This window comes from Pseudophryne corroboree, chromosome 1, assembly GCF_028390025.1.
Source record: "Pseudophryne corroboree isolate aPseCor3 chromosome 1, aPseCor3.hap2, whole genome shotgun sequence".
Lineage (NCBI taxonomy): Eukaryota > Metazoa > Chordata > Amphibia > Anura > Myobatrachidae > Pseudophryne > Pseudophryne corroboree.
In genome coordinates, this window is record NC_086444.1 from 511,932,683 (window position 1) to 511,956,566 (window position 23,884).

Consider the following 23,884-nt stretch of genomic DNA (forward strand, 5'->3'; position numbering starts at 1 on the left):
ATGGAAAAGCAATTCATATCTAGTTTTTAAATTAACAGTTTTAATAGCAACATTGTCATTGTAACTATAGATAGGTTATTTCATTATATACATCTTTTCAAAAAGCAGTGGCTTCATGTGTCAGGATGGCCGAGCGGTCTAAGGAGCTGCGTTCAGGTCGCAGTCTCCTCTGGAGGCGTGGTTTCAAATCCCACTTCTGACAGTGTTAGTCATTTTCTTCTTTGCTCTACAGTTTCTATTTCTTGTTACTTGTGAGAAGATTGACTTTAGAATTAGACAAACACTCACTGCAAATCTCTTTCAATTTATAACATAAAAAATGCATCAATTATTTCATTATTTCCCATGTTGCAATAAAAGATCAGATTGTATTCTTCCTGGATAAAAGAGCTTGAAACCAACCACATATGTGTATATCATATTATTTTTAATATTTTATCCACAATTCTTTATTTACAGAGGTAGCAAAATAAAATATCTCACAAATTCAGAATGAGGGCTCCATATCTTTGGCTTAAGAAAACTGCTCTTCTCAGCCAATGGTCATGAACAGAAACCCCACTGGGGTCCACTAAATTGGCATCCAATCAAACCCATGAGCTAAATTAAGTAGCCAGTTTGTGCAAGATTCACAAATTTCATTTCATTGCTGAGTTAAAATCCATTAGGGAACAAACTCTAGACACTTGGATTCCAACCGTGAACATGGAAAACAAAACTTACTTTTATTGTAACGCCAACTAGAAACCTCTTTAAAATGAATGGAAAAGCAATTCATATCTAGTTTTTAAATTAACAGTTTTAATAGCAACATTGTCATTGTAACTATAGATAGGTTATTTCATAATATACATATTTTCAAAAAGCAGTGGTTTCATGTGTCAGGATGGCCGAGCGGTCTAAGGCGCTGCGTTCAGGTCGCAGTCTCCTCTGGAGGCGTGGGTTCAAATCCCACTTCTGACAGTGTTATTCATTTTCTTCTTTGCTCTACAGTTTCTATTTCTTGTTACTTGTGAAAAGATTGACTTTAGAATTAGACAAACACTCACTGCAAATCTCTTTCAATTTATAACATAAAAAATGCATCAATTATTTCATTATTTCCCATGTTGCAATAAAAGATCAGATTGTATTCTTCCTGGATAAAAGAGCTTGAAACCAACCACATATGTGTATATCATATTATTTTTATTATTTTATCCACAATTCTTTATTTACAGAGGTAGCAAAATAAAATATCTCACAAATTCAGAATGAGGGCTCCATATCTTTGGCTTAAGAAAACTGCTCTTCTCAGCCAATGGTCATGAACAGAAACCCCACTGGGGTCCACTACAATGGCATCCAATCAAACCCATGAGCTAAATTAAGTAGCCAGTTTGTGCAAGATTCACAAATTTCATTTCATTGCTGAGTTAAAATCCATTAGAGAACAAACTCTAGACACTTGGATTCCAACCCTGAACATGGAAAACAAAACTTACTTTTATTGTAACGCCAACTAGAAACCTCTTTAAAATGAATGGAAAAGCAATTCATATTTATTTTTTAAATTAACAGTTTTAATAGCAACATTGTCATTGTAACTATAGATAGGTTATTTCATAATATACATCTTTTCAAAAAGCAGTGGTTTCATGTGTCAGGATGGCCGAGCGGTCTAAGGCGCTGAGTGGCCTGGGTTCAAATCCCACTTCTGACAATGTTATTCATTTTCTTCTTTGCTCTACAGTTTCTATTTCTTGTTACTTGTGAAAAGATTGGCTTTAGAATTAGACAAACACTCACTGCAAATCTCTTTCAATTTACAACATAAAAAATGCATCAATTATTTCATTATTTCCCATGTTGCAATAGAAGATCAGATTGTATTCTCTCTGGATAAAAGAGCTTGAAACCAACCACATATGTGTATATCATATTATTTTTATTATTTGATCCACAATTCTTTATTTACAGAGGTAGCAAAATAAAATATCTCACAAATTCAGAATGAGGGCTCCATATCTTTGGCTTAAGAAAACTGCTCTTCTCAGCCAATGGTCATGAACAGAAACCCCACTGGGGTCCACCACAATGGCATCCAATCAAACCCATGAGCTAAATTAAGTAGCCAGTTTGTGCAAGATTCACAAATTTAATTTCATTGCTGAGTTAAAATCCATTAGAGAACAAACTCTAGACACTTGGATTCCAACCCTGAACATGGAAAACAAAACTTACTTTTATTGTAACGCCAACTAGAAACCTCTTTAAAATGAATGGAAAAGCAATTCATATCTAGTTTTTAAATTAACAGTTTTAATAGCTACATTGTCATTGTAACTATAGATAGGTTATTTCATAATATACATCTTTTCAAAAAGCAGTGGTTTCATGTGTCAGGATGGCCGAGCGGTCTAAGGCGCTGCGTTCAGGTCGCAGTCTCCTCTGGAGACGTGGGTTCAAATCCCACTTCTGACAGTGTTATTCATTTTCTTCTTTGCTCTACAGTTTCTATTTCTTGTTACTTGTGAAAAGATTGACTTTAGAATTAGACTTACACTCACTGCAAATCTCTTTCAATTTACAACATAAAAAATGCATCAATTATTTCATTATTTCCCATGTTGCAATAAAAGATCAGATTGTATTCTCCCTGGATAAAAGAGCTTGAAACCAACCACATATGTGTATATCATATTATTTTTATTATTTGATCCACAATTCTTTATTTACAGAGGTAGCAAAATAAAATATCTCACAAATTCAGAATGAGGGCTCCATATCTTTGGCTTAAGAAAACTGCTCTTCTCAGCCAATGGTCATGAACAGAAACCCCACTGGGGTCCACTACAATGGCATCCAATCAAACCCATGAGCTAAATTAAGTAGCCAGTTTGTGCAAGATTCACAAATTTCATTTCATTGCTGAGTTAAAATCCATTAGAGAACAAACTCTAGACACTTGGATTCCAACCCTGAACATGGAAAACAAAACTTACTTTTATTGTAACGCCAACTAGAAACCTCTTTAAAATGAATGGAAAAGCAATTCATATCTAGTTTTTAAATTAACAGTTTTAATAGCTACATTGTCATTGTAACTATAGATAGGTTATTTCATAATATACATCTTTTTAAAAAGGAGTGGTTTCATGTGTGAGGATGGCCGAGCGGTCTAAGGCGCTGCGTGGCCTGGGTTCAAATCCCACGTCTGACAATGTTATTCATTTTCTTCTTTGCTCTACAGTTTCTATTTCTTGTTACTTGTGAAAAGATTGGCTTTAGAATTAGACAAACACTCACTGCAAATCTCTTTCAATTTACAACATAAAATATGCATCAATTATTTCATTATTTCCCATGTTGCAATAAAAGATCAGATTGTATTCTCCCTGGATAAAAGAGCTTGAAACCAACCACATATGTGTATATCATATTATTTTTATTATTTGATCCACAATTCTTTATTTACAGAGGTAGCAAAATAAAATATCTCACAAATTCAGAATGAGGGCTCCATATCTTTGGCTTAAGAAAACTGCTCTTCTCAGCCAATGGTCATGAACAAAAACCCCACTGGGGTCCACTACAATGGCATCCAATCGAACCCATGAGCTAAATTAAATAACCAGTTTGTGCAAGATTCACAAATTTCATTTCATTGCTGAGTTAAAATCCATTAGAGAACAAACTCTAGATACTTGGATTCCAACCCTGAACATGGAAAACAAAACTTACTTTTATTGTAACGCTAACTAGAAACCTCTTTAAAATGAATGGAAAAGCAATTCATATTTAGTTTTTAAATTAACAGTTTTAATAGCAACATTGTCATTGTAAGTATAGATAGGTTATTTCATAATATACATCTTTTCAAAAAGTAGCGGTTTCATGTGTCAGGATGGCCGAGTGGTCTAAGGCGCTGCGTTCAGGTCGCAGTCTCCTCTGGAGGTGTGGGTTCAAATCCCACTTCTGACAATGTTATTCATTTTCTTCTTTGCTCTACAGTTTCTATTTCTTGTTACTTGTGAAAAGATTGACTTTAGAATTAGACTTACACTCACTGCAAATCTCTTTCAATTTACAACATAAAAAATGCATCAATTATTTCATTATTTCCCATGTTGCAATAAAAGATCAGATTGTATTCTCCCTGGATAAAAGAGCTTGAAACCAACCACATATGTGTATATCATATTATTTTTATTATTTGATCCACAATTCTTTATTTACAGAGGTAGCAAAATAAAATATCTCACAAATTCAGAATGAGGGCTCCATATCTTTGGCTTAAGAAAACTGCTTTTCTCAGCCAATGGTCATGAACAGAAACCCCACTGGGGTCCACTAAATTGGCATCCAATCAAACCCATGAGCTAAATTAAGTAGCCAGTTTGTGCAAGATTCACAAATTTCATTTCATTGCTGAGTTAAAATCCATTAGGGAACAAACTCTAGACACTTGGATTCCAACCGTGAACATGGAAAACAAAACTTACTTTTATTGTAACGCCAACTAGAAACCTCTTTAAAATGAATGGAAAAGCAATTCATATCTAGTTTTTAAATTAACAGTTTTAATAGCAACATTGTCATTGTAACTATAGATAGGTTATTTCATAATATACATCTTTTCAAAAAGCAGTGGTTTCATGTGTCAGGATGGCCGAGCGGTCTAAGGCGCTGAGTGGCCTGGGTTCAAATCCCACTACTGACAATGTTATGCATTTTCTTCTTTGCTCTACAGTTTCTATTTCTTGTTACTTGTGAAAAGATTGGCTTTAGAATTAGACAAACACTCACTGCAAATCTCTTTCAATTTACAACATAAAAAATGCATCAATTATTTCATTATTTCCCATGTTGCAATAAAAGATCAGATTGTATTCTCCCTGGATAAAAGAGCTTGAAACCAACCACATATGTGTATATCATATTATTTTTATTATTTGATCCACAATTCTTTATTTACAGAGGTAGCAAAATAAAATATCTCACAAATTCAGAATGAGGGCTCCATATCTTTGGCTTAAGAAAACTGCTCTTCTCAGCCAATGGTCATGAACAGAAACCCCACTGGGGTCCACTACAATGGCATCCAATCAAACCCATGAGCTAAATTAAGCAGCCAGTTTGTGCAAGATTCACAAATTTCATTTCATTGCTGAGTTAAAATCCATTAGAGAACAAACTCTAGACACTTGAATTCCAACCCTGAACATGGAAAACAAAACTTACTTTTATTGTAACGCCAACTAGAAACCTCTTTAAAATTAATGGAAAAGCAATTCATATCTAGTTTTTAAATTAACAGTTTTAATAGCTACATTGTCATTGTAACTATAGATAGGCTATTTCATAATATACATCTTTTTAAAAAGGAGTGGTTTCATGTGTGAGGATGGCCGAGTGGTCTAAGGCGCTGCGTGGCCTGGGTTCAAATCCCACTTCTGACAATGTTATTCATTTTCTTCTTTGCTCTACAGTTTCTATTTCTTGTTACTTGTGAAAAGATTGGCTTTAGAATTAGACAAACACTCACTGCAAATCTCTTTCAATTTACAACATAAAAAATGCATCAATTATTTCATTATTTCCCATGTTGCAATAAAAGATCAGATTGTATTCTCCCTGGATAAAAGAGCTTGAAACCAACCACATATGTGTATATCATATTATTTTTATTATTTGATCCACAATTCTTTATTTACAGAGGAAGCAAAATAAAATATCTCACAAATTCAGAATGAGGGCTCCATATCTTTGGCTTAAGAAAACTGCTCTTCTCAGCCAATGGTCATGAACAAAAACCCCACTGGGGTCCACTACAATGGCATCCAATCGAACCCATGAGCTAAATTAAATAACCAGTTTGTGGAAGATTCACAAATTTCATTTCATTGCTGAGTTAAAATCCATTAGAGAACAAACTCTAGACACTTGGATTCCAACCCTGAACATGGAAAACAAAACTTACTTTTATTGTAACGCTAACTAGAAACCTCTTTAAAATGAATGGAAAAGCAATTCATATTTAGTTTTTAAATTAACAGTTTTAATAGCAACATTGTCATTGTAAGTATAGATAGGTTATTTCATAATATACATCTTTTCAAAAAGTAGCGGTTTCATGTGTCAGGATGGCCGAGCGGTCTAAGGCGCTGCGTTCAGGTCGCAGTTTCCTCTGGAGGCGTGGGTTCAAATCCCACTTCTGACAATGTTATTCATTTTCTTCTTTGCTCTACAGTTTCTATTTCTTGTTACTTGTGAAAAGATTGACTTTAGAATTAGACTTACACTCACTGCAAATCTCTTTCAATTTACAACATAAAAAATGCTTCAATTATTTCATTATTTCCCATGTTGCAATAAAAGATCAGATTGTATTCTCCCTGGATAAAAGAGCTTGAAACCAACCACATATGTGTATATCATATTATTTTTATTATTTGATCCACAATTCTTTATTTACAGAGGTAGCAAAATAAAATATCTCACAAATTCAGAATGAGGGCTCCATATCTTTGGCTTAAGAAAACTGCTCTTCTCAGCCAATGGTCATGAACAGAAACCCCACTGGGGTCCACTAAATTGGCATCCAATCAAACCCATGAGCTAAATTAAGTAGCCAGTTTGTGCAAGATTCACAAATTTCATTTCATTGCTGAGTTAAAATCCATTAGGGAACAAACTCTAGACACTTGGATTCCAACCGTGAACATGGAAAACAAAACTTACTTTTATTGTAACGCCAACTAGAAACCTCTTTAAAATGAATGGAAAAGCAATTCATATCTAGTTTTTAAATTAACAGTTTTAATAGCAACATTGTCATTGTAAGTATAGATAGGTTATTTCATAATATACATCTTTTCAAAAAGTAGCGGTTTCATGTGTCAGGATGGCCGAGCGGTCTAAGGCGCTGCGTTCAGGTCGCAGTTTCCTCTGGAGGCGTGGGTTCAAATCCCACTTCTGACAATGTTATTCATTTTCTTCTTTGCTCTACAGTTTCTATTTCTTGTTACTTGTGAAAAGATTGACTTTAGAATTAGACTTACACTCACTGCAAATCTCTTTCAATTTACAACATAAAAAATGCTTCAATTATTTCATTATTTCCCATGTTGCAATAAAAGATCAGATTGTATTCTCCCTGGATAAAAGAGCTTGAAACCAACCACATATGTGTATATCATATTATTTTTATTATTTGATCCACAATTCTTTATTTACAGAGGTAGCAAAATAAAATATCTCACAAATTCAGAATGAGGGCTCCATATCTTTGGCTTAAGAAAACTGCTCTTCTCAGCCAATGGTCATGAACAGAAACCCCACTGGGGTCCACTAAATTGGCATCCAATCAAACCCATGAGCTAAATTAAGTAGCCAGTTTGTGCAAGATTCACAAATTTCATTTCATTGCTGAGTTAAAATCCATTAGGGAACAAACTCTAGACACTTGGATTCCAACCGTGAACATGGAAAACAAAACTTACTTTTATTGTAACGCCAACTAGAAACCTCTTTAAAATGAATGGAAAAGCAATTCATATCTAGTTTTTAAATTAACAGTTTTAATAGCAACATTGTCATTGTAACTATAGATAGGTTATTTCATAATATACATCTTTTCAAAAAGCAGTGGTTTCATGTGTCAGGATGGCCGAGCGGTCTAAGGAGCTGCGTTCAGGTCGCAGTCTCCTCTGGAGGCGTGGGTTCAAATCCCACTTCTGACAGTGTTATTCATTTTCTTCTTTGCTCTACAGTTTCTATTTCTTGTTACTTGTGAAAAGATTGACTTTAGAATTAGACAAACACTCACTGCAAATCTCTTTCAATTTATAACATAAAAAATGCATCAATTATTTCATTATTTCCCATGTTGCAATAAAAGATCAGATTGTATTCTTCCTGGATAAAAGAGCTTGAAACCAACCACATATGTGTATATCATATTATTTTTATTATTTTATCCACAATTCTTTATTTACAGAGGTAGCAAAATAAAATATCTCACAAATTCAGAATGAGGGCTCCATATCTTTGGCTTAAGAAAACTGCTCTTCTCAGCCAATGGTCATGAACAGAAACCCCACTGGGGTCCACTACAATGGCATCCAATCAAACCCATGAGCTAAATTAAGTAGCCAGTTTGTGCAAGATTCACAAATTTCATTTCATTGCTGAGTTAAAATCCATTAGAGAACAAACTCTAGACACTTGGATTCCAACCCTGAACATGGAAAACAAAACTTACTTTTATTGTAACGCCAACTAGAAACCTCTTTAAAATGAATGGAAAAGCAATTCATATTTATTTTTTAAATTAACAGTTTTAATAGCAACATTGTCATTGTAACTATAGATAGGTTATTTCATAATATACATCTTTTCAAAAAGCAGTGGTTTCATGTGTCAGGATGGCCGAGCGGTCTAAGGCGCTGAGTGGCCTGGGTTCAAATCCCACTTCTGACAATGTTATTCATTTTCTTCTTTGCTCTACATTTTCTATTTCTTGTTACTTGTGAAAAGATTGGCTTTAGAATTAGACTTACACTCACTGCAAATCTCTTTCAATTTACAACATAAAAAATGCATCAATTATTTCATTATTTCCCATGTTGCAATAAAAGATCAGATTGTATTCTCCCTGGATAAAAGAGCTTGAAACCAACCACATATGTGTATATCATATTATTTTTATTATTTGATCCACAATTCTTTATTTACAGAGGTAGCAAAATAAAATATCTCACAAATTCAGAATGAGGGCTCCATATCTCTGGCTTAAGAAAACTGCTCTTCTCAGCCAATGGTCATGAACAGAAACCCCACTGGGGTCCACTAAATTGGCATCCAATCAAACCCATGAGCTAAATTAAGTAGCCAGTTTGTGCAAGATTCACAAATTTCATTTCATTGCTGAGTTAAAATCCATTAGGGAACAAACTCTAGACACTTGGATTCCAACCCTGAACATGGAAAACAAAACTTACTTTTATTGTAACGCCAACTAGAAACCTCTTTAAAATGAATGGAAAAGCAATTCATATCTAGTTTTTAAATTAACAGTTTTAATAGCAACATTGTCATTGTAACTATAGATAGGTTATTTCATAATATACATATTTTCAAAAAGCAGTGGTTTCATGTGTCAGGATGGCCGAGCGGTCTAAGGCGCTGCGTTCAGGTCGCAGTCTCCTCTGGAGGCGTGGGTTCAAATCCCACTTCTGACAGTGTTATTCATTTTCTTCTTTGCTCTACAGTTTCTATTTCTTGTTACTTGTGAAAAGATTGACTTTAGAATTAGACAAACACTCACTGCAAATCTCTTTCAATTTATAACATAAAAAATGCATCAATTATTTCATTATTTCCCATGTTGCAATAAAAGATCAGATTGTATTCTTCCTGGATAAAAGAGCTTGAAACCAACCACATATGTGTATATCATATTATTTTTATTATTTTATCCACAATTCTTTATTTACAGAGGTAGCAAAATAAAATATCTCACAAATTCAGAATGAGGGCTCCATATCTTTGGCTTAAGAAAACTGCTCTTCTCAGCCAATGGTCATGAACAGAAACCCCACTGGGGTCCACTACAATGGCATCCAATCAAACCCATGAGCTAAATTAAGTAGCCAGTTTGTGCAAGATTCACAAATTTCATTTCATTGCTGAGTTAAAATCCATTAGAGAACAAACTCTAGACACTTGGATTCCAACCCTGAACATGGAAAACAAAACTTACTTTTATTGTAACGCCAACTAGAAACCTCTTTAAAATGAATGGAAAAGCAATTCATATTTATTTTTTAAATTAACAGTTTTAATAGCAACATTGTCATTGTAACTATAGATAGGTTATTTCATAATATACATCTTTTCAAAAAGCAGTGGTTTCATGTGTCAGGATGGCCGAGCGGTCTAAGGCGCTGAGTGGCCTGGGTACAAATCCCACTTCTGACAATGTTATTCATTTTCTTCTTTGCTCTACAGTTTCTATTTCTTGTTACTTGTGAAAAGATTGGCTTTAGAATTAGACTTACACTCACTGCAAATCTCTTTCAATTTACAACATAAAAAATGCATCAATTATTTCATTATTTCCCATGTTGCAATAAAAGATCAGATTGTATTCTCCCTGGATAAAAGAGCTTGAAACCAACCACATATGTGTATATCATATTATTTTTATTATTTGATCCACAATTCTTTATTTACAGAGGTAGCAAAATAAAATATCTCACAAATTCAGAATGAGGGCTCCATATCTTTGGCTTAAGAAAACTGCTCTTCTCAGCCAATGGTCATGAACAGAAACCCCATTTGGGTCCACTACAATGGCATCCAATTGAACCCATGAGCTAAATTAAATAACCAGTTTGTGCAAGATTCACAAATTTAATTTCATTGCTGAGTTAAAATCCATTAGAGAACAAACTCTAGACACTTGGATTCCAACCCTGAACATGGAAAACAAAACATACTTTTATTGTAACGCCAACTAGAAACCTCTTTAAAATGAATGAAAAAGCAATTCATATTTAGTTTTTAAATTAACAGTTTTAATAGCAACATTGTCATTGTAACTATAGATAGGTTATTTCATAATATACATCTTTTAAAAAAGTAGTTGTTTCATGTGTCAGGATGGCCGAGCGGTCTAAGGCGCTACGTTAAGGTCGCAGTCTCCTCTGGAGGCGTGGGTTCAAATCCCACTTCTGACAATGCTTTTCATTTTCTTCTTTGCTCTACAGTTTCTATTTCTTGTTACTTGTGAAAAGATTGACTTTAGAATTAGACTTACACTCACTGCAAATCTCTTTCAATTTACAACATAAAAAATGCATCAATTATTTCATTATTTCCCATGTTGCAATAGAAGATCAGATTGTATTCTCTCTGGATAAAAGAGCTTGAAACCAACCACATATGTGTATATCATATTATTTTTATTATTTGATCCACAATTCTTTATTTACAGAGGTAGCAAAATAAAATATCTCACAAATTCAGAATGAGGGCTCCATATCTTTGGCTTAAGAAAACTGCTCTTCTCAGCCAATGGTCATGAACAGAAACCCCACTGGGGTCCACTACAATGGCATCCAATCAAACCCATGAGCTAAATTAAGTAGCCAGTTTGTGCAAGATTCACAAATTTAATTTCATTGCTGAGTTAAAATCCATTAGAGAACAAACTCTAGACACTTGGATTCCAACCCTGAACATGGAAAACAAAACTTACTTTTATTGTAACGCCAACTAGAAACCTCTTTAAAATGAATGGAAAAGCAATTCATATCTAGTTTTTAAATTAACAGTTTTAATAGCTACATTGTCATTGTAACTATAGATAGGTTATTTCATAATATACATCTTTTCAAAAAGCAGTGGTTTCGTGTGTCAGGATGGCCGAGCGGTTTAAGGCGCTGCGTTCAGGTCGCAGTCTCCTCTGGAGGCGTGGGTTCAAATCCCACTTCTGACAATGTTATTCATTTCTTCTTTGCTCTACAGTTTCTATTTCTTGTTACTTGTGAAAAGATTGACTTTAGAATTAGACAAACACTCACTGCAAATCTCTTTCAATTTACAACATAAAAAATGCATCAATTATTTCATTATTTCCCATGTTGCAATAAAAGATCAGATTGTATTCTCCCTGGATAAAAGAGCTTGAAACCAACCACATATGTGTATATCATATTATTTTTATTATTTGATCCACAATTCTTTATTTACAGAGGTAGCAAAATAAAATATCTCACAAATTCAGAATGAGGGCTCCATATCTTTGGCTTAAGAAAACTGCTCTTCTCAGCCAATGGTCATGAACAAAAACCCCACTGGGGTCCACTACAATGGCATCCAATCAAACCCATGAGCTAAATTAAATAACCAGTTTGTGCAAGATTCACAAATTTCATTTCATTGCTGAGTTAAAATCCATTAGAGAACAAACTCTAGACACTTGGATTCCAACCCTGAACATGGAAAACAAAACTTACTTTTATTGTAACGCTAACTAGAAACCTCTTTAAAATGAATGGAAAAGCAATTCATATTTAGTTTTTAAATTAACAGTTTTAATAGCAACATTGTCATTGTAAGTATAGATAGGTTATTTCATAATATACATCTTTTCAAAAAGTAGCAGTTTCATGTGTCAGGATGGCCGAGCGGTCTAAGGCGCTACGTTCAGGTCGCAGTCTCCTCTCGAGGCGTGGGTTCAAATCCCACTTCTGACGATGTTATTCATTTTCTTCTTTGCTCTACAGTTTCTATTTCTTGTTACTTGTGAAAAGATTGACTTTAGAATTAGACTTACACTCACTGCAAATCTCTTTCAATTTACAACATAAAAAATGCATCAATTATTTCATTATTTCCCATGTTGCAATAAAAGATCAGACTGTATTCTCCCTGGATAAAAGAGCTTGAAACCAACCACATATGTGTATATCATATTATTTTTATTATTTGATCCACAATTCTTTATTTACAGAGGTAGCAAAATAAAATATCTCACAAATTCAGAATGAGGGCTCCATATCTTTGGCTTAAGAAAACTGCTCTTCTCAGCCAATGGTCATGAACAGAAACCCCACTGGGGTCCACTAAATTGGCATCCAATCAAACCCATGAGCTAAATTAAGTAGCCAGTTTGTGCAAGATTCACAAATTTAATTTCATTGCTGAGTTAAAATCCATTAGGGAACAAACTCTAGACACTTGGATTCCAACCGTGAACATGGAAAACAAAACTTACTTTTATTGTAACGCCAACTAGAAACCTCTTTAAAATGAATGGAAAAGCAATTCATATTTATTTTTTAAATTAACAGTTTTAATAGCAACATTGTCATTGTAACTATAGATAGGTTATTTCATAATATACATCTTTTCAAAAAGCAGTGGTTTCATGTGTCAGGATGGCCGAGCGGTCTAAGGCGCTGAGTGGCCTGGGTTCAAATCCCACTTCTGACAATGTTATTCATTTTCTTCTTTGCTCTACAGTTTCTATTTCTTGTTACTTGTGAAAAGATTGACTTTAGAATTAGACTTACACTCACTGCAAATCTCTTTCAATTTACAACATAAAAAATGCATCAATTATTTCATTATTTCCCATGTTGCAATAGAAGATCAGATTGTATTCTCTCTGGATAAAAGAGCTTGAAACCAACCACATATGTGTATATCATATTATTTTTATTATTTGATCCACAATTCTTTATTTACAGAGGTAACAAAATAAAATATCTCACAAATTCAGAATGAGGGCTCCATATCTTTGGCTTAAGAAAACTGCTCTTCTCAGCCAATGGTCATGAACAGAAACCCCACTGGGGTCCACTACAATGGCATCCAATCAAACCCATGAGCTAAATTAAGTAGCCAGTTTGTGCAAGATTCACAAATTTTATTTCATTGCTGAGTTAAAATCCATTAGAGAACAAACTCTAGACCAGGCTTTTTCAACCAGTGTGCCGTGGCACATTAGTGTGCCGCGACCAGTTGCAAGGTGTGCCGCGGAGCCAGAGCAGCTTCCTGCACCTTCAGAGTGAACTGTTGGCCCGGGCTCTTCTTAGAGGATCAGTCGTGCTCTGGGCGTGACCTATGCCTTGAAGATACAGCGGTGTGATATCATAGGTCACGGCTGCCGTGTCTCACCACCTAGCCAGCCCACCTGCCTGCATACACATCTTGCAATTCCCGCATGTATACACGGCTTTCCTTGCCAACCCACATCAACACCTGCCCCACCGCCCGCTGCTCAGTATTCGCAGCAATCCACTATGAACAACCCCCTCCACTGAGGGACAGGTAGGAGGACAGCTGACCGGTAGGGGATAATATTTGTTATTTTATTTCTCCTGTGGGGAACAATAGGATTTATGTGGGGATAATAAGGATTTATGGGGGGAACAATGTGAATAAATCATGTGGGGAGCAACATGATTTATGTTGTGAGCAATGTGATTGTTTTTTCTGTGTAGGCCAATGTATGTGTGGAATTTTTTTTACTGTGACGGCCAATGTGTGTTTTTTGTTTTTTTCTGTGGGGAACTGATGGTGTGCCTTGGCAATTTAAAAATATTTTTCGGTGTGCCACGAGTAAAAAAAGGTTGAAAATCACTGCTCTAGACACTTGGATTCCAACCCTGAACATGGAAAACAAAACTTACTTTTATTGTAACGCCAACTAGAAACCTCTTTAAAATGAATGGAAAAGCAATTCATATCTAGTTTTTAAATTAACAGTTTTAATAGCTACATTGTCATTGTAACTATAGATAGGTTATTTCATAATATACATCTTTTCAAAAAGGAGTGGTTTCATGTGTCAGGATGGCCGAGCGGTCTAAGGCGCTGCGTTCAGGTCGCAGTCTCCTCTGGAGGCGTGGGTTCAAATCCCACTTCTGACAATGTTATTCATTTTCTTCTTTGCTCTACAGTTTCTATTTCTTGTTACTTGTGAAAAGATTGGCTTTAGAATTAGACAAACACTCACTGCAAATCTCTTTCAATTTACAACATAAAAAATGCATCAATTATTTCATTATTTCCCATGTTGCAATAGAAGATCAGATTGTATTCTCTCTGGATAAAAGAGCTTGAAACCAACCACATATGTGTATATCATATTATTTTTATTATTTGATCCACAATTCTTTATTTACAGAGGTAGCAAAATAAAATATCTCACAAATTCAGAATGAGGGCTCCATATCTTTGGCTTAAGAAAACTGCTCTTCTCAGCCAATGGTCATGAACAGAAACCCCACTGGGGTCCACTACAATGGCATCCAATCAAACCCATGAGCTAAATTAAGTAGCCAGTTTGTGCAAGATTCACAAATTTAATTTCATTGCTGAGTTAAAATCCATTAGAGAACAAACTCTAGACACTTGGATTCCAACCCTGAACATGGAAAACAAAACTTACTTTTATTGTAACGCCAACTAGAAACCTCTTTAAAATGAATGGAAAAGCAATTCATATCTAGTTTTTAAATTAACAGTTTTAATAGCTACATTGTCATTGTAACTATAGATAGGTTATTTCATAATATACATCTTTTCAAAAAGCAGTGGTTTCATGTGTCAGGATGGCCGAGCGGTCTAAGGCGCTGCGTTCAGGTCGCAGTCTCCTCTGGAGGCGTGGGTTCAAATCCCACTTCTGACAGTGTTATTCATTTTCTTCTTTGCTCTACAGTTTCTATTTCTTGTTACTTGTGAAAAGATTGACTTTAGAATTAGACAAACACTCACTGCAAATCTCTTTCAATTTACAACATAAAAAATGCATCAATTATTTCATTATTTCCCATGTTGCAATAAAAGATCAGATTGTATTCTTCCTGGATAAAAGAGCTTGAAACCAACCACATATGTGTATATCATATTATTTTTATTATTTGATCCACAATTCTTTATTTACAGAGGTAGCAAAATAAAATATCTCACAAATTCAGAATGAGGGCTCCATATCTTTGGCTTAAGAAAACTGCTCTTCTCAGCCAAAGGTCATGAACAGAAACCCCACTGGGGTCCACTACAATGGCATCCAATCAAACCCATGAGCTAAATTAAGTAGCCAGTTTGTGCAAGATTCACAAATTTCATTTCATTGCTGAGTTAAAATCCATTAGAGAACAAACTCTAGACACTTGGATTCCAACCCTGAACATGGAAAACAAAACTTACTTTTATTGTAACGCCAACTAGAAACCTCTTTAAAATGAATGGAAAAGCAATTCATATTTATTTTTTAAATTAACAGTTTTAATAGCAACATTGTCATTGTAACTATAGATAGGTTATTTCATAATATACATCTTTTCAAAAAGCAGTGGTTTCATGTGTCAGGATGGCCGAGCGGTCTAAGGCGCTGAGTGGCCTGGGTTCAAATCCCACTTCTGACAATGTTATTCATTTTCTTCTTTGCTCTACAGTTTCTATTTCTTGTTACTTGTGAAAAGATTGGCTTTAGAATTAGACAAACACTCACTGCAAATCTCTTTCAATTTACAACATAAAAAATGCATCAATTATTTCATTATTTCCCATGTTGCAATAAAAGATCAGATTGTATTCTCCCTGGATAAAAGAGCTTGAAACAAACCACATATGTGTATATCATATTATTTTTATTATTTGATCCACAATTCTTTATTTACAGAGGTAGCAAAATAAAATATCTCACAAATTCAGAATGAGGGCTCCATATCTTTGGCTTAAGAAAACTGCTCTTCTCAGCCAATGGTCATGAACAGAAACCCCACTGGGGTCCACTAAATTGGCATCCAATCAAACCCATGAGCTAAATTAAGTAGCCAGTTTGTGCAAGATTCACAAATTTCATTTCATTGCTGAGTTAAAATCCATTAGGGAACAAACTCTAGACACTTGGATTCCAACCGTGAACATGGAAAACAAAACTTACTTTTATTGTAATGCCAACTAGAAACCTCTTTAAAATGAATGGAAAAGCAATTCATATTTATTTTTTAAATTAACAGTTTTAATAGCAACATTGTCATTGTAACTATAGATAGGTTATTTCATAATATACATCTTTTCAAAAAGCAGTGGTTTCATGTGTCAGGATGGCCGAGCGGTCTAAGGCGCTGAGTGGCCTGGGTTCAAATCCCACTTCTGACAATGTTATTCATTTTCTTCTTTGCTCTACAGTTTCTATTTCTTGTTACTTGTGAAAAGATTGGCTTTAGAATTAGACAAACACTCACTGCAAATCTCTTTCAATTTACAACATAAAAAATGCATCAATTATTTCATTATTTCCCATGTTGCAATAGAAGATCAGATTGTATTCTCTCTGGATAAAAGAGCTTGAAACCAACCACATATGTGTATATCATATTATTTTTATTATTTGATCCACAATTCTTTATTTACAGAGGTAGCAAAATAAAATATCTCACAAATTCAGAATGAGGGCTCCATATCTTTGGCTTAAGAAAACTGCTCTTCTCAGCCAATGGTCATGAACAGAAACCCCACTGGGGTCCACTACAATGGCATCCAATCAAACCCATGAGCTAAATTAAGTAGCCAGTTTGTGCAAGATTCACAAATTTAATTTCATTGCTGAGTTAAAATCCATTAGAGAACAAACTCTAGACACTTGGATTCCAACCCTGAACATGGAAAACAAAACTTACTTTTATTGTAACGCCAACTAGAAACCTCTTTAAAATGAATGGAAAAGCAATTCATATCTAGTTTTTAAATTAACAGTTTTAATAGCTACATTGTCATTGTAACTATAGATAGGTTATTTCATAATATACATCTTTTCAAAAAGCAGTGGTTTCATGTGTCAGGATGGCCGAGCGGTCTAAGGCGCTGCGTTCAGGTCGCAGTCTCCTCTGGAGACGTGGGTTCAAATCCCACTTCTGACAGTGTTATTCATTTTCTTCTTTGCTCTACAGTTTCTATTTCTTGTTACTTGTGAAAAGATTGACTTTAGAATTAGACTTACACTCACTGCAAATCTCTTTCAATTTACAACATAAAAAATGCATCAATTATTTCATTATTTCCCATGTTGCAATAAAAGATCAGATTGTATTCTCCCTGGATAAAAGAGCTTGAAACCAACCACATATGTGTATATCATATTATTTTTATTATTTGATCCACAATTCTTTATTTACAGAGGTAGCAAAATAAAATATCTCACAAATTCAGAATGAGGGCTCCATATCTTTGGCTTAAGAAAACTGCTCTTCTCAGCCAATGGTCATGAACAGAAACCCCACTGGGGTCCACTACAATGGCATCCAATCAAACCCATGAGCTAAATTAAGTAGCCAGTTTGTGCAAGATTCACAAATTTCATTTCATTGCTGAGTTAAAATCCATTAGAGAACAAACTCTAGACACTTGGATTCCAACCCTGAACATGGAAAACAAAACTTACTTTTATTGTAACGCCAACTAGAAACCTCTTTAAAATGAATGGAAAAGCAATTCATATCTAGTTTTTAAATTAACAGTTTTAATAGCTACATTGTCATTGTAACTATAGATAGGTTATTTCATAATATACATCTTTTTAAAAAGGAGTGGTTTCATGTGTCAGGATGGCCGAGCGGTCTAAGGCGCTGCGTGGCCTGGGTTCAAATCCCACTTCTGACAATGTTATTCATTTTCTTCTTTGCTCTACAGTTTCTATTTCTTGTTACTTGTGAAAAGATTGGCTTTAGAATTAGACAAACACTCACTGCAAATCTCTTTCAATTTACAACATAAAATATGCATCAATTATTTCATTATTTCCCATGTTGCAATAAAAGATCAGATTGTATTCTCCCTGGATAAAAGAGCTTGAAACCAACCACATATGTGTATATCATATTATTTTTATTATTTGATCCACAATTCTTTATTTACAGAGGTAGCAAAATAAAATATCTCACAAATTCAGAATGAGGGCTCCATATCTTTGGCTTAAGAAAACTGCTCTTCTCAGCCAATGGTCATGAACAAAAACCCCACTGGGGTCCACTACAATGGCATCCAATCGAACCCATGAGCTAAATTAAATAACCAGTTTGTGCAAGATTCATAAATTTCATTTCATTGCTGAGTTAAAATCCATTAGAGAACAAACTCTAGACACTTGGATTCCAACCCTGAACATGGAAAACAAAACTTACTTTTATTGTAACGCCAACTAGAAACCTCTTTAAAATGAATGGAAAAGCAATTCATATCTAGTTTTTAAATTAACAGTTTTAATAGCTACATTGTCATTGTAACTATAGATAGGTTATTTCATAATATACATCTTTTCAAAAAGCAGTGGTTTCATGTGTCAGGATGGCCGAGCGGTCTAAGGCGCTGAGATCAGGTTGCAGTCTCCTCTGGAGACGTGGGTTCAAATCCCACTTCTGACAGTGTTATTCATTTTCTTCTTTGCTCTACAGTTTCTATTTCTTGTTACTTGTGAAAAGATTGACTTTAGAATTAGACTTACACTCACTGCAAATCTCTTTCAATTTACAACATAAAAAATGCATCAATTATTTCATTATTTCCCATGTTGCAATAAAAGATCAGATTGTATTCTCCCTGGATAAAAGAGCTTGAAACCAACCACATATGTGTATATCATATTATTTTTATTATTTGATCCACAATTCTTTATTTACAGAGGTAGCAAAATAAAATATCTCACAAATTCAGAATGAGGGCTCCATATCTTTGGCTTAAGAAAACTGCTCTTCTCAGCCAATGGTCATGAACAGAAACCCCACTGGGGTCCACTACAATGGCATCCAATCAAACCCATGAGCTAAATTAAGTAGCCAGTTTGTGCAAGATTCACAAATTTCATTTCATTGCTGAGTTAAAATCCATTAGAGAACAAACTCTAGACACTTGGATTCCAACCCTGAACATGGAAAACAAAACTTACTTTTATTGTAACGCCAACTAGAAACCTCTTTAAAATGAATGGAAAAGCAATTCATATTTATTTGTTAAATTAACAGTTTTAATAGCAACATTGTCATTGTAACTATAGATAGGTTATTTCATAATATACATCTTTTCAAAAAGCAGTGGTTTCATGTGTCAGGATGGCCGAGCGGTCTAAGGCGCTGAGTGGCCTGGGTTCAAATCCCACTTCTGACAATGTTATTCATTTTCTTCTTTGCTCTACAGTTTCTATTTCTTGTTACTTGTGAAAAGATTGGCTTTAGAATTAGACAAACACTCACTGCAAATCTCTTTCAATTTACAACATAAAAAATGCATCAATTATTTCATTATTTCCCATGTTGCAATAAAAGATCAGATTGTATTCTCCCTGGATAAAAGAGCTTGAAACCAACCACATATGTGTATATCATATTATTTTTATTATTTGATCCACAATTCTTTATTTACAGAGGTAGCAAAATAAAATATCTCACAAATTCAGAATGAGGGCTCCATATCTTTGGCTTAAGAAAACTGCTCTTCTCAGCCAATGGTCATGAACAGAAACCCCACTGGGGTCCACTACAATGGCATCCAATCAAACCCATGAGCTAAATTAAGTAGCCAGTTTGTGCAAGATTCACAAATTTCATTTCATTGCTGAGTTAAAATCCATTAGAGAACAAACTCTAGACACTTGGATTCCAACCCTGAACATGGAAAACAAAACTTACTTTTATTGTAACGCCAACTAGAAACTTCTTTAAAATGAATGGAAAAGCAATTCATATCTAGTTTTTTAAATTAAGAGTTTTAATAGCTACATTGTCATTGTAACTATAGATAGGTTATTTCATAATATACATCTTTTTAAAAAGGAGTGGTTTCATGTGTCAGGATGGCCGAGCGGTCTAAGGCGCTGCGTGGCCTGGGTTCAAATCCCACTTCTGACAATGTTATTCATTTTCTTCTTTGCTCTACAGTTTCTATTTCTTGTTACTTGTGAAAAGATTGGCTTTAGAATTAGACAAACACTCACTGCAAATCTCTTTCAATTTACAACATAAAATATGCATCAATTATTTCATTATTTCCCATGTTGCAATAAAAGATCAGATTGTATTCTCTCTGGATAAAAGAGCTTGAAACCAACCACATATGTGTATATCATATTATTTTTATTATTTGATCCACAATTCTTTATTTACAGAGGTAGCAAAATAAAATATCTCACAAATTCAGAATGAGGGCTCCATATCTTTGGCTTAAGAAAACTGCTCTTCTCAGCCAATGGTCATGAACAAAAACCCCACTGGGGTCCACTACAATGGCATCCAATCGAACCCATGAGCTAAATTAAATAACCAGTTTGTGCAAGATTCACAAATTTCATTTCATTGCTGAGTTAAAATCCATTAGAGAACAAACTCTAGATACTTGGATTCCAACCCTGAACATGGAAAACAAAACTTACTTTTATTGTAACGCTAACTAGAAGCCTCTTTAAAATGAATGGAAAAGCAATTCATATTTAGTTTTTAAATTAACAGTTTTAATAGCAACATTGTCATTGTAACTATAGATAGGTTATTTCATTATATACATCTTTTCAAAAAGCAGTGGTTTCATGTGTCAGGATGGCCGAGCGGTCTAAGGAGCTGCGTTCAGGTCGCAGTCTCCTCTGGAGGCGTGGTTTCAAATCCCACTTCTGACAGTGTTATTCATTTTCTTCTTTGCTCTACAGTTTCTATTTCTTGTTACTTGTGAGAAGATTGACTTTAGAATTAGACAAACACTCACTGCAAATCTCTTTCAATTTATAACATAAAAAATGCATCAATTATTTCATTATTTCCCATGTTGCAATAAAAGATCAGATTGTATTCTTCCTGGATAAAAGAGCTTGAAACCAACCACATATGTGTATATCATATTATTTTTAATATTTTATCCACAATTCTTTATTTACAGAGGTAGCAAAATAAAATATCTCACAAATTCAGAATGAGGGCTCCATATCTTTGGCTTAAGAAAACTGCTCTTCTCAGCCAATGGTCATGAACAGAAACCCCACTGGGGTCCACTAAATTGGCATCCAATCAAACCCATGAGCTAAATTAAGTAGCCAGTTTGTGCAAGATTCACAAATTTCATTTCATTGCTGAGTTAAAATCCATTAGGGAACAAACTCTAGACACTTGGATTCCAACCGTGAACATGGAAAACAAAACTTACTTTTATTGTAACGCCAACTAGAAACCTCTTTAAAATGAATGGAAAAGCAATTCATATCTAGTTTTTAAATTAACAGTTTTAATAGCAACATTGTCATTGTAACTATAGATAGGTTATTTCATAATATACATATTTTCAAAAAGCAGTGGTTTCATGTGTCAGGATGGCCGAGCGGTCTAAGGCGCTGCGTTCAGGTCGCAGTCTCCTCTGGAGGCGTGGGTTCAAATCCCACTTCTGACAGTGTTATTCATTTTCTTCTTTGCTCTACAGTTTCTATTTCTTGTTACTTGTGAAAAGATTGACTTTAGAATTAGAAAAACACTCACTGCAAATCTCTTTCAATTTATAACATAAAAAATGCATCAATTATTTCATTATTTCCCATGTTGCAATAAAAGATCAGATTGTATTCTTCCTGGATAAAAGAGCTTGAAACCAACCACATATGTGTATATCATATTATTTTTATTATTTTATCCACAATTCTTTATTTACAGAGGTAGCAAAATAAAATATCTCACAAATTCAGAATGAGGGCTCCATATCTTTGGCTTAAGAAAACTGCTCTTCTCAGCCAATGGTCATGAACAGAAACCCCACTGGGGTCTACTACAATGGCATCCAATCAAACCCATGAGCTAAATTAAGTAGCCAGTTTGTGCAAGATTCACAAATTTCATTTCATTGCTGAGTTAAAATCCATTAGAGAACAAACTCTAGACACTTGAATTCCAACCCTGAACATGGAAAACAAAACTTACTTTTATTGTAACGCCAACTAGAAACCTCTTTAAAATTAATGGAAAAGCAATTCATATCTAGTTTTTAAATTAACAGTTTTAATAGCTACATTGTCATTGTAACTATAGATAGGCTATTTCATAATATACATCTTTTTAAAAAGGAGTGGTTTCATGTGTGAGGATGGCCGAGCGGTCTAAGGCGCTGCGTGGCCTGGGTTCAAATCCCACTTCTGACAATGTTATTCATTTTCTTCTTTGCTCTACAGTTTCTATTTCTTGTTACTTGTGAAAAGATTGGCTTTAGAATTAGACAAACACTCACTGCAAATCTCTTTCAATTTACAACATAAAAAATGCATCAATTATTTCATTATTTCCCATGTTGCAATAAAAGATCAGATTGTATTCTCCCTGGATAAAAGAGCTTGAAACCAACCACATATGTGTATATCATATTATTTTTATTATTTGATCCACAATTCTTTATTTACAGAGGTAGCAAAATAAAATATCTCACAAATTCAGAATGAGGGCTCCATATCTTTGGCTTAAGAAAACTGCTCTTCTCAGCCAATGGTCATGAACAAAAACCCCACTGGGGTCCACTACAATGGCATCCAATCGAACCCTTGAGCTAAATTAAATAACCAGTTTGTGGAAGATTCACAAATTTCATTTCATTGCTGAGTTAAAATCCATTAGAGAACAAACTCTAGACACTTGGATTCCAACCCTGAACATGGAAAACAAAACTTACTTTTATTGTAACGCTAACTAGAAACCTCTTTAAAATGAATGGAAAAGCAATTCATATTTAGTTTTTAAATTAACAGTTTTAATAGCAACATTGTCATTGTAAGTATAGATAGGTTATTTCATAATATACATCTTTTCAAAAAGTAGCGGTTTCATGTGTCAGGATGGCCGAGCGGTCTAATTCGCTGCGTTCAGGTCGCAGTCTCCTCTGGAGGCGTGGGTTCAAATCCCACTTCTGACAATGTTATTCATTTTCTTCTTTGCTCTACAGTTTCTATTTCTTGTTACTTGTGAAAAGATTGACTTTAGAATTAGACTTACACTCACTGCAAATCTCTTTCAATTTACAACATAAAAAATGCATCAATTATTTCATTATTTCCCATGTTGCAATAAAAGATCAGATTGTATTCTCCCTGGATAAAAGAGCTTGAAACCAACCACATATGTGTATATCATATTATTTTTATTATTTGATCCACAATTCTTTATTTACAGAGGTAGCAAAATATCTCACAAATTCAGAATGAGGGCTCCATATCTTTGGCTTAAGAAAACTGCTCTTCTCAGCCAATGGTCATGAACAGAAACCCCACTGGGGTCCACTAAATTGGCATCCAATCAAACCCATGAGCTAAATTAAGTAGCCAGTTTGTGCAAGATTCACAAATTTCATTTCATTGCTGAGTTAAAATCCA

At 34.4% G+C, this 23,884-nt stretch overlaps 18 non-coding genes across 18 annotated transcripts; all 18 read left to right on the top strand.

The window, feature by feature from the left end:
• The first annotated feature begins 119 nt into the window (after nucleotides 1–119).
• Nucleotides 120–202, top strand: TRNAL-CAG (transfer RNA leucine (anticodon CAG)). The gene has a single exon. It is a non-coding gene; the product is annotated as a tRNA-Leu (tRNA).
• Nucleotides 203–880: 678 nt separating this feature from the next.
• TRNAL-CAG (transfer RNA leucine (anticodon CAG)) lies at nucleotides 881–963 on the top strand. Its single transcript has one exon. It is a non-coding gene; the product is annotated as a tRNA-Leu (tRNA).
• A 1,417-nt stretch (nucleotides 964–2,380) lies between these two features.
• Nucleotides 2,381–2,463, top strand: TRNAL-CAG (transfer RNA leucine (anticodon CAG)). Its single transcript has one exon. It is a non-coding gene; the product is annotated as a tRNA-Leu (tRNA).
• Nucleotides 2,464–3,880: 1,417 nt separating this feature from the next.
• TRNAL-CAG (transfer RNA leucine (anticodon CAG)) lies at nucleotides 3,881–3,963 on the top strand. The gene has a single exon. It is a non-coding gene; the product is annotated as a tRNA-Leu (tRNA).
• Nucleotides 3,964–6,119: 2,156 nt separating this feature from the next.
• Nucleotides 6,120–6,202, top strand: TRNAL-CAG (transfer RNA leucine (anticodon CAG)). The gene has a single exon. It is a non-coding gene; the product is annotated as a tRNA-Leu (tRNA).
• A 678-nt stretch (nucleotides 6,203–6,880) lies between these two features.
• TRNAL-CAG (transfer RNA leucine (anticodon CAG)) lies at nucleotides 6,881–6,963 on the top strand. Its single transcript has one exon. It is a non-coding gene; the product is annotated as a tRNA-Leu (tRNA).
• Nucleotides 6,964–7,641: 678 nt separating this feature from the next.
• Nucleotides 7,642–7,724, top strand: TRNAL-CAG (transfer RNA leucine (anticodon CAG)). The gene has a single exon. It is a non-coding gene; the product is annotated as a tRNA-Leu (tRNA).
• Nucleotides 7,725–9,141: 1,417 nt separating this feature from the next.
• TRNAL-CAG (transfer RNA leucine (anticodon CAG)) lies at nucleotides 9,142–9,224 on the top strand. The gene has a single exon. It is a non-coding gene; the product is annotated as a tRNA-Leu (tRNA).
• A 1,417-nt stretch (nucleotides 9,225–10,641) lies between these two features.
• Nucleotides 10,642–10,724, top strand: TRNAL-AAG (transfer RNA leucine (anticodon AAG)). Its single transcript has one exon. It is a non-coding gene; the product is annotated as a tRNA-Leu (tRNA).
• Nucleotides 10,725–11,402: 678 nt separating this feature from the next.
• On the top strand, nucleotides 11,403–11,485 carry TRNAL-CAG (transfer RNA leucine (anticodon CAG)). Its single transcript has one exon. It is a non-coding gene; the product is annotated as a tRNA-Leu (tRNA).
• Nucleotides 11,486–12,162: 677 nt separating this feature from the next.
• TRNAL-CAG (transfer RNA leucine (anticodon CAG)) lies at nucleotides 12,163–12,245 on the top strand. The gene has a single exon. It is a non-coding gene; the product is annotated as a tRNA-Leu (tRNA).
• Nucleotides 12,246–14,343: 2,098 nt separating this feature from the next.
• On the top strand, nucleotides 14,344–14,426 carry TRNAL-CAG (transfer RNA leucine (anticodon CAG)). The gene has a single exon. It is a non-coding gene; the product is annotated as a tRNA-Leu (tRNA).
• Nucleotides 14,427–15,104: 678 nt separating this feature from the next.
• Nucleotides 15,105–15,187, top strand: TRNAL-CAG (transfer RNA leucine (anticodon CAG)). The gene has a single exon. It is a non-coding gene; the product is annotated as a tRNA-Leu (tRNA).
• A 2,156-nt stretch (nucleotides 15,188–17,343) lies between these two features.
• TRNAL-CAG (transfer RNA leucine (anticodon CAG)) lies at nucleotides 17,344–17,426 on the top strand. Its single transcript has one exon. It is a non-coding gene; the product is annotated as a tRNA-Leu (tRNA).
• Nucleotides 17,427–18,843: 1,417 nt separating this feature from the next.
• TRNAL-CAG (transfer RNA leucine (anticodon CAG)) lies at nucleotides 18,844–18,926 on the top strand. The gene has a single exon. It is a non-coding gene; the product is annotated as a tRNA-Leu (tRNA).
• A 2,157-nt stretch (nucleotides 18,927–21,083) lies between these two features.
• TRNAL-CAG (transfer RNA leucine (anticodon CAG)) lies at nucleotides 21,084–21,166 on the top strand. Its single transcript has one exon. It is a non-coding gene; the product is annotated as a tRNA-Leu (tRNA).
• Nucleotides 21,167–21,844: 678 nt separating this feature from the next.
• On the top strand, nucleotides 21,845–21,927 carry TRNAL-CAG (transfer RNA leucine (anticodon CAG)). The gene has a single exon. It is a non-coding gene; the product is annotated as a tRNA-Leu (tRNA).
• A 1,417-nt stretch (nucleotides 21,928–23,344) lies between these two features.
• TRNAL-CAG (transfer RNA leucine (anticodon CAG)) lies at nucleotides 23,345–23,427 on the top strand. The gene has a single exon. It is a non-coding gene; the product is annotated as a tRNA-Leu (tRNA).
• Nucleotides 23,428–23,884: the final 457 nt, after the last annotated feature.